Source organism: Aotus nancymaae, unplaced genomic scaffold, assembly GCF_030222135.1.
Source record: "Aotus nancymaae isolate 86718 unplaced genomic scaffold, 86718_ANA_hifiasm-v0.15.2.pri h1tg000016l, whole genome shotgun sequence".
Taxonomy (NCBI): Eukaryota; Metazoa; Chordata; class Mammalia; order Primates; family Aotidae; genus Aotus; species Aotus nancymaae.
In genome coordinates this window covers 75639324-75653600 of record NW_026988428.1, presented here as the reverse complement: position 1 = coordinate 75653600, position 14277 = coordinate 75639324, and the positions used below count along the sequence as shown (strand labels likewise).

The window sequence follows — 14277 nt, the reverse complement described above, 5'->3', positions numbered from 1 at the left end:
GGAGCATATCTCAAAATAATAAGTACCATTTATAATAAACCAACAGCCAATGTCTTAACTGAACAGGCAGAAGTTGGAAGCATTTCCCCCAAGAGCTGAAATAAGACAGCGATGCCCACTGTCACCATTACAGCTCAACACAGTACTAGAAGTCCTAGCCAGAGCAATCAGGCAAGAGAAAGAAATAACAGACTTCCAACTAGGAAAAGTGTAATTATAATTGTCTCTTTATCTAAATCTTTTTATCAGAGCTATATATAATACATATTCTTAACCAAATTTAAGAAAATATTTACATTGTTTCTAAAACAAATTTTTCATTGACTATGTAAACAAGCATTTATTAAGAATCTTTTTTATGCCAAACCTGCATCTAGGGTCTGAGAATACAAAAGAAGAAAAACAAAGAAAAGTCATAGTTCACATGAATGACCTTTAGTGGAAAGAAGACAGGTAGTGAGTAAATTACATGTGTAATACTTGATTATAAGTAATCATAATAAAGCAGGAAAGAATATTTTGCAGTATCAAATGGCATCTTTCAGTAAACTGGTCAGAAAAGCCTTGGCTGATCCTTGTTTCTTTCCAGTTCTGCTTTGGTCATCAATTAATCTAAAATCTCACATTCTCCACTGGTAGCAGTGGCTCATGCCTGTATTTCCAGCATTTTCAGAGACTGAGGTGGGCAGATCACTTGAGGCCAGGAGTTCAATACCAGCATGGCCAACATGGTGAAACCCCATCTCTACTAAAACTACAAAAATTAGCTGGGCGTGATGGTGCACACCTGTAATCCCAGTCACTCGGGAGGCTGGGGCAGGAGAATCACTTGAACCTAAGAGGCAGAGGTTGCAATGAGCCTACATCATGCCACTGCACTCCAGCCTTGGTGACAAAGTGAGACTTTGTTTCAAAGTAAAATAAAATCTCATGTTTTCATGGATAACTGAAATTCTCTATATTTGCTATTATGACATGGCTTCTTGACAATGTAATTACTCTACTAATGAATTGCATTATAAATTGATGGGGCTGTAACTTCCAATATAAGAAATTTAAAAAATTTATTGGTTCACTAGGTTGTAGAAATACAAAATATTGATAACATTTTGTCTTTTTTCTTGTGATTTCTTCATGAAAACTAGGCCAAGAATAAGAAAAATCAAGGTGGAGATAGTTATTCCCTTTATAATTTCAGAAACAAGTAAACAGCAGATAATCCTTCTGAAACCTAGGTACCCATTGAAATGAAACTGACACAAAAAGAGCTAATGGTAGTTGCTTAAATCTAAATCTCCTACAATAGTCTTGAAATATATATAGATTACATGAAAAAATAAAAACAAATTTATGCCTTTAGCATGACTAGGGGTCAGAAAATATCAAAACTTCAAATTACTTGTAAAAAAGACTTAAAATGGAGCTATTCCTAGATCCCATCTCTATGCTTTCATGGTGCCCCAGGAGTTTCAGATAAATTAGCAACTACCTCGGAAAGAGCAAGACCACATTAATTGTGAAAATTTAAAAAGGAGCTCCAGAAGGATCAGATTGCTGGGTAGAAGGAAACTGTGTTCTGGACTCGAAGAGTTAGTCTTGGAAAACCAACACTTTTGAGTAGAAGAAGGTGAAATATAGGAAAGGAAAAAGCACATTTAAAACCTGCTAAGTCAATAAGGGGAAAAGCCAGTGTGTGTATGTGTTGAAGAGAAGTGTGAGGATAATCTTAGACAAAATGACACTCAAAAAACAAAACAAAAGAAATTTCTCTCCCCCAAATCCATTCATTTATGAGAACACATTGCAATTTTCTGACAGAAGAGGACACTCTTGACACAGGAATCCAGTACAGTGCTCCAACTATCATCCCAGTCCACAAAAAGCATTTTTCGTCTATTAATATACGAAGATACGATGGAAAGAACACAGAAAATGAGAATTAGAATATTCAAACTGTTTTAAATGCCCCATGAAGAACAATAATGAAACACAAGAAAAATATGATGCAACTCTTCAAACTGATTTAAATATCCTAAAAACAAATGAAAATAGAACAAGTATATCAAAAACTCACAAGTTAGAAACCAAACTGTACAAAGCAGAAAGAAATGCAACAGTTCTTTGATTTTCCCTTTTTCACTAACCTATTGTTATAGGGACTTTTTAAAATCTAAATTACAGACTTTATAGCTACAAGCTTCTTCCTAGGAACATCCTACATTTTAGCAACTTTCAGAATGGATTTTCCTTATATAAATCTTTATTAAATTTACTTATTATCAAGCTATTTTTTTCTGGAAACATACAATGATAAATTACTTCCTGCCTCAATAAATTTTTACTTCCTGGATTTAAAATATGCGATGACATATCGGAGTCCTGTAACCACTAAATCCTTTCTAGTTTATTTTCTTTACATATATTTTCACAGAAACCCTGGCATCTGGATAACCTGTCATGTAATTTATGCTAGGAGAACTTTTTATAAAATGTTTTAAGCACTATTTTTCTGACAATTATAAGCCAAGACTCAGAAAAAATGGATCAGTGAAACAGAAAATGTTCTAAATCAGATGGCCAGAATTATCTATGATTCGGAAAATAAAGGCAGGAACAAAGACTGTGGCCATGAGAGTTGCGGAACTAATTCCTAGTGTTTAAGTCCTGAAAGAATAAAGTTTCTGCTAACATGTGTTCTGTTTTTATTCCTTTGATAATTAATCATGGAATTTTCATTTTTTTTTTAAGATGACTGTAATTCTCTGACTTTGCTTTAAAAAAATCAATTCTCTTGGCCAGGCACAGTGGCTCACACCTGCAATCCCACCGCTTTGGGAGGCCGAGGTGGGTGGATTACCTGAGGTCAGGAGTTTTTTTCACAGCTACTTGTTCAGAATTTTTTCTTTTTTCTTTCTGTTTCTTTCTTTCTTTTTTTTTGCAAGGCTGTTTGCAGAAATGTCAAAGTGTTATGCCAGGTTATTGGCACACTCTGTTCCCTTTGAGTGGGAGAAAAGACCATCAGCTGGAATAGGCAGCATTTTGGACATCTTTCCTTAAGCTTCAACTAAACCTGAAATGTTCAAGTTTTATATATTCTTCCCTCTCTGGTTAATGAGGAATTAAAACTGAATTTTGAATTCCATATTTTCCTAAATCTAAAAATCATTTCCACCTGTGTCACTCCATCTCTCAACCATTGCCATGATAGAACAATCCACGTAGTTGATTTTAGTCATAAACTTATGTGGAAGACTTTTGCCATATGGGCCAAATGATATGAATAATCGTGGAATTTTTGTTTTAAATCTACTGTGATGCTATAAGTTTGTGGCAGTAATATTTAAAACCACAGTTGGACTCATTTCTTTATGAATGTCATAGGCACCATGCTCAGCTTTCCTTTCTGCCATATGAGAGTATTACAGTTTCCAAGCCTCGACGTATAATTCCTTTCATTGATTGACACTATACCCTCAGGAATGTTTATGAAGTTATTCTTTCTGTGTAGTATTTTTTCTGTCCTCAAAAATTAAAATTCTACTCTATACTGAAGTATACTTATGATTAACTGGCATCTTTTAAACCCTGTATTGGGAGGATTTTAACCCTGATCTGGAGCCAGATTAGTTTGTTAAGACTTCATCTTTTTTTTTTAATGTATTTTTGTTTTCTTTTTTAGACTGTCCAAGTGATTGTCCAGGCTCGAGTGGGTGAAAAGATTTGCACTCGTTCTTCTTCCTCAATGGGTTCAGACTGGGTAAAATTCTATTATTTACTAAGCTGTATACTGTAGTGTTTGTCACAAGGAATGAATGTAAAGTTCTCAAGTGCAATAGTAAGAAATACTGTTTATAGTATTATAAATAACATTAAAATATCTAATTCCATTTGATCCATTTACTTGAAAAGGATGTTCTTATTGAATGTTAATCCTGTATTTATTTGGTTCTTAATTTTCTGGAGTGATAGGTGAAAAGCTTAGTCCTTAGAAGACAAAAATTATATCTTAGCTAATTTTTATAATGGTGATTACCTTTTTCAACTTGAAATGTGGGGCTTTGATACAGCATTATCCCTTATGGTGAAGGGAGGAGTGAATGAATTGTCTTCCTTAATCAGCCACAGCAGCACTTGTGTTACCCAACATACACTAATTTCTGTTTCCATAATTTTTCTTGTGAGCGTTTCATGCAGAAGTCCCTTTTGTTTTCCAGGTCAACTTAGCAATCAAAGACATCCCAGAGTTTACACATGAAGCAAAGAAGGCACTGGCAGGGCAGCTGCCTGCTGTCAGGAGGTCTATGTGTGTGGAGATTTCACTTAAGACATCTGAGGTAAGGTTATGGCCAGGTTGGTGTCTTCATTTAGTACTCAAGACTCCTCACACTCTGAGTCCAATTCATTTCTTAGTCTTATTCCTGTACCTTCCATCTCTGACATTCTTATCAATCTCTGAAGGGGTCATGGGTTTTTTTTGTTTTGTTTTGTTTTGTATTTTTGCTTGTTTGTTTGTTTTTGAGACAGGTTTCATGCTTGTCACCCAGGCTGGAGTGCAGTGGCTTGATCTGGACTCACTGTAGCCTCCGCTTCCTGGGTTTGAGCTATTCTCCTGCCTTAGCCTCCAAAGTAACTTGGATTACAGGAGCCTGCCACTATGCCCAGATAATTTTTGTATTTTTAGTAAAGACAGTGTTTTGCCATTTGGCCAGACTGGTCTTGAACTCCTGACCTCAGGTGATCCATCCACCTCAGCCTCCCAAAGTGTTAGGATTATAGGCATGAGCCACTGCACCCAGCCTGTTTTATTTTTTGAAACAGCGTCTTGCTCAGTAACCCAGGCTGGAGCACTGTGGCACAATCATGGTTCATTGCAACCTCGACCTCCCAGGCTCAAACAGTCCTCCCACCTCAGCCTCCTGAGTAGCTGGGACTACAGGCATGCGTCACCATGCCCAGCTAGTTTTTGTATATTTTCTAGAGATGGGGTTTCACCATGTTGCCCAGGCTGGTCTCAAACTCCTGAGCTCAGGCAATCTGCCTGCCTGAGTCTCTCTCTCAGAGTGCTGAGATTACAGGGGTCATGGTTTTTGAACTTACTATTCCAACCACTTGGTATAGGCTCTTTGCCCTCTTATTCATATGATATACTTCTACTCATCTTTTAAGACTCACGTGCTCTAGAAACTTTCCCCCTTTTAGTGGGAGATATAACTGCAGTCTTCCTATAGTGCTTTGCTTATGTTTGTTTCTACAGTATGACTTGCTGGATTGTCGTTGATACGTTTTGGTTTCTTTCTTTGTGAGACAGAGTCTTGCTCTGTTGCCTAGGCTGGAGTGCAGTGGCTCGATCTCAGCTCACTGAAACCTCCGCCTTCTGGGTTCAAGTGATTCTCAATGCCTCAGCCTCCTGAGTAACTGGGATTACAGGTGCATGCCACCATGCCTGGCTATTTTTTGTAAAGACGGGGTTTTACCACATTGGCTAGGCTGGTCTCGAGCTTCTGACTTCAGTTGATTCTCCTGCCTTGGCCTCCCAGAGTGCTTAGATTACAGGCCTGAGCCACCATGCCCAGTCGGCTCTTGTTTTGAGATTGGGTCTCTTTGTCACCCTGGCTGGAATGCAGTGGCGCAATCATGGCTCACTGCAGTCTCAGACTTCTAGGTTCAAGTGATCCTACCACCTCAGCCTTTCCGAGTAGCTGGGAGTATAGGCATGCATCACCACACATGGCTAATGTTTTAAAAAAAAGAAAAAATTCTGTAGAGATAGGGTCTCACTGTACTGCCAGGCTGGAGCTTCAAGCTCCTGGCCTCAGCTGATCCTCCTGTCTCACACTCCCAAAGTGCTGGGGTTATAGGACCGAGCCACTTTGCCCACAGCCTGTATTGTGAGTTTTTAAAAGTGTATTTGCTTGCCTTATTTCACATTAGGATTGATGCAGATATTGTTTGTTGTATTTTTATTAATGTATTTTCACTAATAGATTGTAATGCTGTATGGTATAATGAAAGGTAAATAGAATTTGGAACTACACAGAGCCAAGTTCAGATCCCAGCTGAGTGACTTTAGCAAAATTCCTTAATCCCACCCCACTAGCACTTTTTTTTTGGATACGGAGTATTGCTCTGTCACCCAGGCTGGAGTGTAGTGGCATGATCTTGGCTCACTGCAGCCTGCATCTCCCGGCTCAAACGATTCTCCTGCCTCAGCCTCCCAAGTAGTTGGGATTATAGGCATGCACCACCAGTCTAATTTTTTTGTATTTTTAGTAGAGATAGGGTTTCACCATGTTGGCCGGGCTGGTTTCGAATTCCTGACTTCAGGTGATCTGCCCACCTCAGTCTCCCAAAATGTTGGGATTACAGGTGTGAGCCACTGTGCCCGGCCCCCACTTTTAAACTAACAACATTTCACAGTCTTGCAGAACTATAATATTTTTTCCTTTAATCCATATTTAGAAAACAAACAGAAAATCAAACACCACATGTTCTCACTCATGGGCGTTGAACAATGAGAACACATGGACACAGGCAGGGGAGCATCACACACTGGGGTCTGTTGGGGGGAAATAGGGGAGGGACAGCAGGGGGTGGGGAGTTGAGGGGAGAGAGCATGGGGAGAAATGCCAGATATAGGTGATGGGGAGGAAGGCAGCAAATCACACTGCCATGTGTCTACCTATGCAGCAATCTTGCGTGTTCTTCACATGTACCCCAAAACCTAAAATGCAATAAAAAAAAGAAGAAAATCCCTAACATACATGTAGTAAGAAGTCAACACATGTTCCTGTTTATACTCTTAACTGCTTTTCTTCTTGAGGTCAAATGTTTGCTGACTTTGGGTGTTATCTGCAGATTTTGCTCAGATTGCATCATTACCATGAAAAATGTGGAAAGAAATTGTTTTCAGAACTCTTTCCCTTCCCCTGGAAGCTTCAATTCCATTTTAAGTATTTTCTAGTAAGAATATAGCTTACTTTATAAAGTTTCCCTAAATACGTGAATGACTTGAATTCCAAAACTTTGTCAGGCCATGCAGCTTTACTCCTAGTTCGTTGTTATTGTTTGTTTGTTTGTTTCATTTTGCCATGCCACCCTGACTATATAGTCTAGGAAGTACAACTTCTTACATACTCAACAATTTTATCGTTACTGCGATATTCTGAGGACGAGCATAGTGACAAATTACACCTCAGTATATATCAGTGTCTTAGAACCACTTAAACATCCAGGAGCCATAAGAATCACTTAGCACTGCAGGAAGAAATGGTTATTTTTATAATTCAGTTTGCCATCTGACTCATATTGCTGGGATAAGCCAGAGGTGACAAGCCGTGAAGGAAGAGAGAAAGTTCATGGAAAAGGGCACAAAATGTTTAAAAAAAAAACAGAAAAAAAGTAAAACTGGAATCTCATTATTGGGAGGCATTTTCAGGATTGGCTCTAGAACACGCTGTTTGATTTGAAAATTTCCTACAATCTTATATACTGCTGTGATAAATGTCTTAAACACACTCTTCATATTTTTTTTCCTTTCTATGGCATTAACTGCTGATACCAGTATAATAGGAGGAGTGGATCTCACCTTTAGAATATCTGAAAGTTATATTTTATTACCTATTTTTAGCTAATTTTTTGTATACTTCTATAGGTACATGTATTGGACTGACTGGGGAGAAATTCCGAACATAGACACGACCGTAAGAGATCATCTTCCCTTAGAAATTTGATCTTTCCCAAGTATTGATGGTGAAAGAACAGAGCTCAACACAGTAAGTCATCTCTTTTAGACTATTCATATCATCCAAGGCAGTTTATATTTTGTCCCACATTAGCACTGAGAGGCTAAATATTGAATAGTCTGATATATACTAAAACATGAACATGAAACACACAATAAAAAGACAAAATCATTCCATGGCACCCACATCAGGGCTATTATTCTTGTTTAAAAGTAATAGTTCTTCTAGGTCTCTTTAATACCTACTCCCTTTCCTCTGCAGGTAAAATGTGCACCAGTACTAAAGGTACCTCCACCAAATGGGCCAAATAAGAAAGGAGGAAAGCCCAATTATCCTAACTCGGGGCACACATATTTCTCATAAAGCACTTACTCGGGGTTAATAAAAAAGAGGAACATACCTACTCCTCTTTGGCATCAATCTTAATGAGACTAGAACCCCGATCTTGGCATGACTTCTTACTCTCATTCCAAGTTTTCTCTTCTTTTGAAAAATAGTAACATTTTTCTCCATAGCAGAACAATTTTCCTTGACAAGAGGCACAGCCTTTTACTGGAAAACAAAAACAATCACCTGCACCCCATCCCCAAGACCATTTAGAGACATGTATGCTTTATTTTTCATTGCTTACTTCAGAATGAATTACCAGAAAATAGCATTCCCTTGTGTGCCAAAAGTCTGTATATTGAACATAGCTCTTCTACCAAATTCTTCAGGGAAAAATACTGTTGAGCCAGACTGTCTCTGACAGACCCAAGGCCACTATTAGGATTACATTGGGAAATCTTGACTTCTTAAGTATAAACAAACTGCACCAATATGGAGAAGTTCCTCCTGCAGGAAGAAATCTACCAAAGTGAATATATAGGAATGTTAATCCTAAGAGTTCTATATTGGGTAAATTTATTCACAAGCATAAATTATTCAAATCAATATGACAATAAGGTCTTCTTTAGTGAAATCAAGTGTTGAATTACATATAATATAGAAAACAGATTTGATGAGAAAAAACAAAATTAAAAGTCCTGACAAAGATCAATGTAAAGTTTTACTAAAATAGTGCAGAAGGGGTTAATTCTATGGGAAAAAAATCTGTTTGCTGTCAGCTTAAGTGCTTAGTACATACTTGTACTAGATGATAAAACTGAGTGATCTTTAACTTCTAGAAAGAAGATTTGTTTTTTCTTTTCTCTCTTCTATATCTTATGCTTTTACCTTTAGAGGAACTCTGCAGAACTTTATATTATAAAGTTAATATTATGAATGGCTTTAATGAAAGATCATTTCATTATCATTATTTACTGAATTTTTAAATTTAATAGATGTGGTTTCGTCATGTTGCCCAGGCTGGTCTCAAACTCCTGGGCTCTAGTGATCTGCTGGTATCAACCTCCTAAAGTGCTGGGATTAGAAGCGTGAGCTACCGCACCTGGTATTTACTGAAATTCTAAAGAACAAAGTGAATGATGTCAATGAAGTGAAAGTACAATCTGGGAAAAACAAAATATTTTGAAATGTCAGAACATAAAATGAAATTTTAAATAAAATTACTTATAAATTATATTTTTTCAGTATATAAAACAGTAATTATTTATAAAACAATATATAAACTGGAAATTTGAAGAATTTAGCTGGCTTTTACTCTATCTTCAAACAATTATTTCAAGGTTGTGATTGATATTTGCATTTAGAGTTAAAGGGATTTATCTCTACATATAAGTCTATAATGAATTCATTGAAAACACACAAGGAAAGAGCTTATGCAGCTATTTCTAACGTGCAGAAGGAAAGTTAAGATTCCTTGAAAGAAATAGCAATTTCTTCCAAAAAGTCAAGAATAAAAAATGTAAAAGCACAAAGTGTATGGCTCTGTTAAAAAGAATTCATCAGCGACTTCTTACACAACTGAGTCTCTCTCCCTCTTCAGGGGATCACAATTCCTCATCAGTAACGGAACAAGGCTTAATGGAGAACGAGTGTGTTCCAATAACAGAAGCAGGTTTCAAAAGGTGGGTGATAAGAAACTTCTGTGAATTAAAAGAACTTGGCCGGGCGCGGTGGCTCAAGCCTGTAATCCCAGCACTTTGGGAGGCCGAGGCGGGTGGATCACGAGGTCAAGAGATCGAGACCATCCTGGTCAACATGGTGAAACCCCGTCTCTACTAAGACAAAAAAAAAAATTAGCTGGGCATGGTGGCGCGTGCCTGTAATCCCAGCTACTCAGGAGGCTGAGGCAGGAGAATTGCCTGAACCCAGGAGGCGGAGTTTGCGGTGAGCCGAGATCGCGCCATTGCACTCCAGCCTGGGTAACAAGAGCGAAACTCCGTCTCAAAAAAAAAAAAAAAAAAAAAAAAAAAAAAAAAAGAACTTGTTCTAACCCAATGCAAAGAAACTAAGAACCTTGAAAAAAGGTTTGACGAAATGTTAACAAGAATGCACAATTTAGAGAGGAATATAAGTGAATTGATGGAGCTGAAAAACACAACACGAGAACTTCGCAAAGTATGCACAAGTTTAAACAGTCGAATTGATCAAGCAGAAGAAAGGATATCAGCTGTCGAGGACCAGCTTAGTGAAATGAAATGAGAAGACAAGAATGGAGAAAAAAGGATAAAAAGGAATGAGCAAAGTCTCCAGGAAATATGGGACTATATGAAAAGACCTAACTTACATTTGATAGGTGTACCTGAATGTGATGAAGAGAATGAATCCAAGTTGGAAAATACTCTTCAGGATATCATTCAGGAAAACTTTCCCAACCTAGCAAGGCAGGGTAATATTCAACTCCAGGTAATACAGAGAACACCACAAAGATATTCTTCAAGAAGACCAACCCCAAGGCACATAATCGCCAGATTTATTCAGTTTGAAATGAAGGAGAAAATACTAAGGGCAGCCAGAGAGAAAGGTCAGGTTACCCATAAAGGGAAACCTATCAGACTTACAGCAGATCTCTCAGCAGAAACCCTACAAGCCAGAAAAGAGTGGGGACCAATATTTAACATCCTTAAAGAAAAGAACTTTCAACCCAGAATTTCACATCCAGCCAAACTAAGCTTTACAAGAGAAGGAAAAATTAAACCTTTTGCGAACAAACAAGTACTTAGAGATTTCACCACCACCAGGCCTGCTTTACAAGAGCTTCTGAAAGAAGTACTATACATATAAAGGAACAACCAATATCAGCTTTTCCAAAAATATATCAAAAAGCAAAGAGCATTAACACAATGAAAAATTTACACCAACTAATGGGCAAAACAGCCAGTTAGCATCAAATGGCAGTATTAAACTTATATATATTCTAATTGGATAAAAAGCCAAAACCCATCGGTATGCTGCATCCAGACCCATCTCACATGCAGCGATACACAAAGACTCAAAACAAAGAGAAGGAGGAAGATTTACCAATCAAACATGAGAATAAAAATAAACAAATAAATAAAAAGCAGGAGATGCAATTCTCGCCTCTGATAAAGTAGACTTTAAAGCAACAAAGAGCAAAAGAGGCAAAGAAGGACATTACATAATGGCAAAAGGATCAATGTAACAAGAAGAGCTAATGATTCTATAGATCAACGAGACAGAAAATTAACAAGGACATCCAGGACTTGAACTCAGACCCGGAACAAGTAAACTTAATAAACATTTATAGAACTCTCCACTTCAAATACACAAAACATACATTACCACCTCACACCTATTCCAAAAGTGACTACATAAATGGAAGTAAATCACTCCTCAGTAATCGCATAGCATTTCATAGGTTTAAATGAATTATTGGTTGGCTGCTTGTTTGTTATTTTCTTCCCTTATTCCTTCCCTGTCTACATCATTAAGTATAATTATTGGTATAAAAGAGGTTTTCAATACCCATTACTAAACTACATTCTAGCCTGGGCAAGAAAGCAATACTCCCATTCTTTCTCTCTCTTTCTCTTCCTTTTTCTTCCTCTTCATTCTTTTTTTTCTTTCTTTCTTTCTTCCAAAAAAACAAACAAACAAACAAACAAACAAACACCAGGTGCAGTGGCTTATGCTTGCAATCCCAGCTACTTGGGAGACAGAGGCAAGAGAAATGCTTGAACCCAGGAGAGGGAGGCTGTGATGAGCCGAGATCGTGCCATTGCACTCCAGCCTGGGCAACAAGAGTGAAACTCTGTCTCAAAAAAAATTTACAACACAGAGAAGCATTCACATCATGATTAAATGAAAATGGCAGAATGCAAAACCACATGTGCAATATGATCAATTGTTTTTAAGTATTTTTATTTGTAGATATAAAAATTAATTTAAAGTATAGAAAAAAATTAAAGGACAGAATTATGTGTAAGTCTAGTTATCTTTACTTTCTTTGTACTTTATGAGAAAATTGGAGCTTTAATTTTGCCTTTTTAAAAATGACCTAAGTTTACTAAACTAAAACTGACCTGAGGGATAGGTAGAATGAACATAGTCATGGTAACCTGGATTCTAGGCAAGTTATTAAACTTGTATAGCCTCAATTGTGAAATAGTGTTAATACTACCTTTAAAACTTAGAAGGATTAAAAAATATAATTAATGCAGCCGAGCATAGTGGCTCACACCTATAATCCCAGTACACACACACACACACACACAAAAACAATTCTGCTTCTATTCACCATTGTTCATTCAAATTTGATTCTACTCGTAAAAATCTACCAACATCAATTGCATAATCTCTTAACATTCCCAATTATAACAAATGCAGTTATTGCTCCATGCAGCAATCCACTCCAATATCTATATTCTAGACCCGAAATTAAAAGACACATGAAAGACATCTGGTTTCTAACTACTACTATTTCCTTGTAATTAGTCAATTCTCTTCTCCTTTTCTTATTGCCCACCGCAGTCCACATAATGTAGCACTTTATAACTTTGGCAGGACATCTAACAATCTTGTACCATAGTCTTTATGTAATGCGTATTATTCATCTAAAAACAGCCAGTTCTGAAACATTCTGTCACTCACCATCTCATCTTCACAAAAGCGTCTGAAAGCCTGCTGGCAAAACAAAACAAAACAAAAAAAAATCACAAAACTGTACAGATGCAGATTAATTCACCTCCAAATTGTGGTTTGTATGATCATTTAGCCCCTCAACAGTATACAACCTACTTATCGTATCGTTTTTTTCTCAATTCAACAGTTATTTCAATTATGTAACATTTTTCTAAATTATCTACTGTACCTCCTTGATGCTCCCTTTCAGAAAATGCCCTCATCTGCTACTTTAGATAGAAATTGTCACCATCAGGCATAAATTTCTTGCTTGTCCTCCAACAAACACACAGGTACCCATTCATCTATCTCAGAAAAAAAAAAAATTCTTCCCACTGAACAACTCTGAAAATTCCATCCCTAGTGTGGATTCCCCCTCTGTTGTATCCTAAAGAATCATCATCTCTAGCTATTCCACTTCTCTTCTATATCATGTTCCTCCAACATTTTCCCTCCAATGTTTCTCTTCTCTTGTGTATAGTAATCTCAAGCCACTCCTGCTTCCCAGATTTCTATTATTTCTTTTTCCTGCCCTTTATAACAGAGTTGTCTCTTTTTAGCTTTTAGACCCTGAGGTGCCCCAGATGGATTATTAACAATAATTCATTCATAAGACACTTTCATCATTGCTCCAAGAACTTTTGTTTATTTGGTTACTTACTTTGTTAGTTGTTACCCAAAACTGTAGCTAGAACCATAATCATTATATTTATCTATTTGCATATTTCACTCCTTCCCATCCTTCTACCTTATTCAAAAATGTAACTATCATACCGAATTTATGTGATTAATTCCCTTGATTTATTTTATACATACTTTATTGCTTTGTTATTCCTTAACATTATTTTTTGTTTTTAATGTTTTAACTTTATAAAATTGTATAATGTTGTACAGAAAATTTGGTATTTATTTTTACCTCATATTGTCATGTTCCTCTGGGAGAATCAAGGAGGAGCAGTAGATAACTTAGATTAATATTATCCTACCCCTCCTTTGCTACTTCACATAGAAATAGTGACCATCAGGCATAAATCCCCTCACCTTCTGGCTTGTTCATAGTAGGGCTGAAATCAACACTAGGGGTGAGAGTTTCAGACTTATTCAGTGGGAAGAGAAATTTTTTTTCTGAGATAGATGGGTATCTGTGTATTTGTTGGAGGATTTGCAATCATTACCCCATTAATGGTTATTTGGATAGTTTTGAGATGTTTCAAATTGTTAACAGCACTGCTGTAAACATTTGCATGGTTGTACTTATGCAAATATTTCTCTTGGATATGTGGAGTTAGAATTCCTGAGCCAGGTTCAGCTTTAGAAGATAAAATCAAACTGTTTCACAAAGTGGTTGTACCAATTTATACTTCCTTTAGTAACATATAAGAATCATGTATCTCTACACACTTTCAATTATTGGTTAAATTTTTTTCTTAGCCATAATTTAAAAAATAATTTTTTATACTCACTGTCTCTGTTTCCTAATTGGCCAATAGGTTTTAGTTATTGCAATCTA

The 14277-nt window shown here is 36.8% G+C and overlaps 1 protein-coding gene across 1 annotated transcript in view; it reads left to right on the top strand.

Moving 5' to 3' along the window:
* LOC105716703 (low-density lipoprotein receptor-related protein 6-like) overlaps positions 1-14277 on the top strand; it is a 134866-nt gene that overhangs the window by 89851 nt on the left and 30738 nt on the right. Inside the window, exons 11-13 of the mRNA XM_064376818.1 lie at positions 3680-3757; positions 4215-4334; positions 7652-7772. The gene's annotated coding sequence lies outside the window, so the exon portion shown is untranslated. The remainder of the gene's footprint in view (positions 1-3679; positions 3758-4214; positions 4335-7651; positions 7773-14277) is intronic.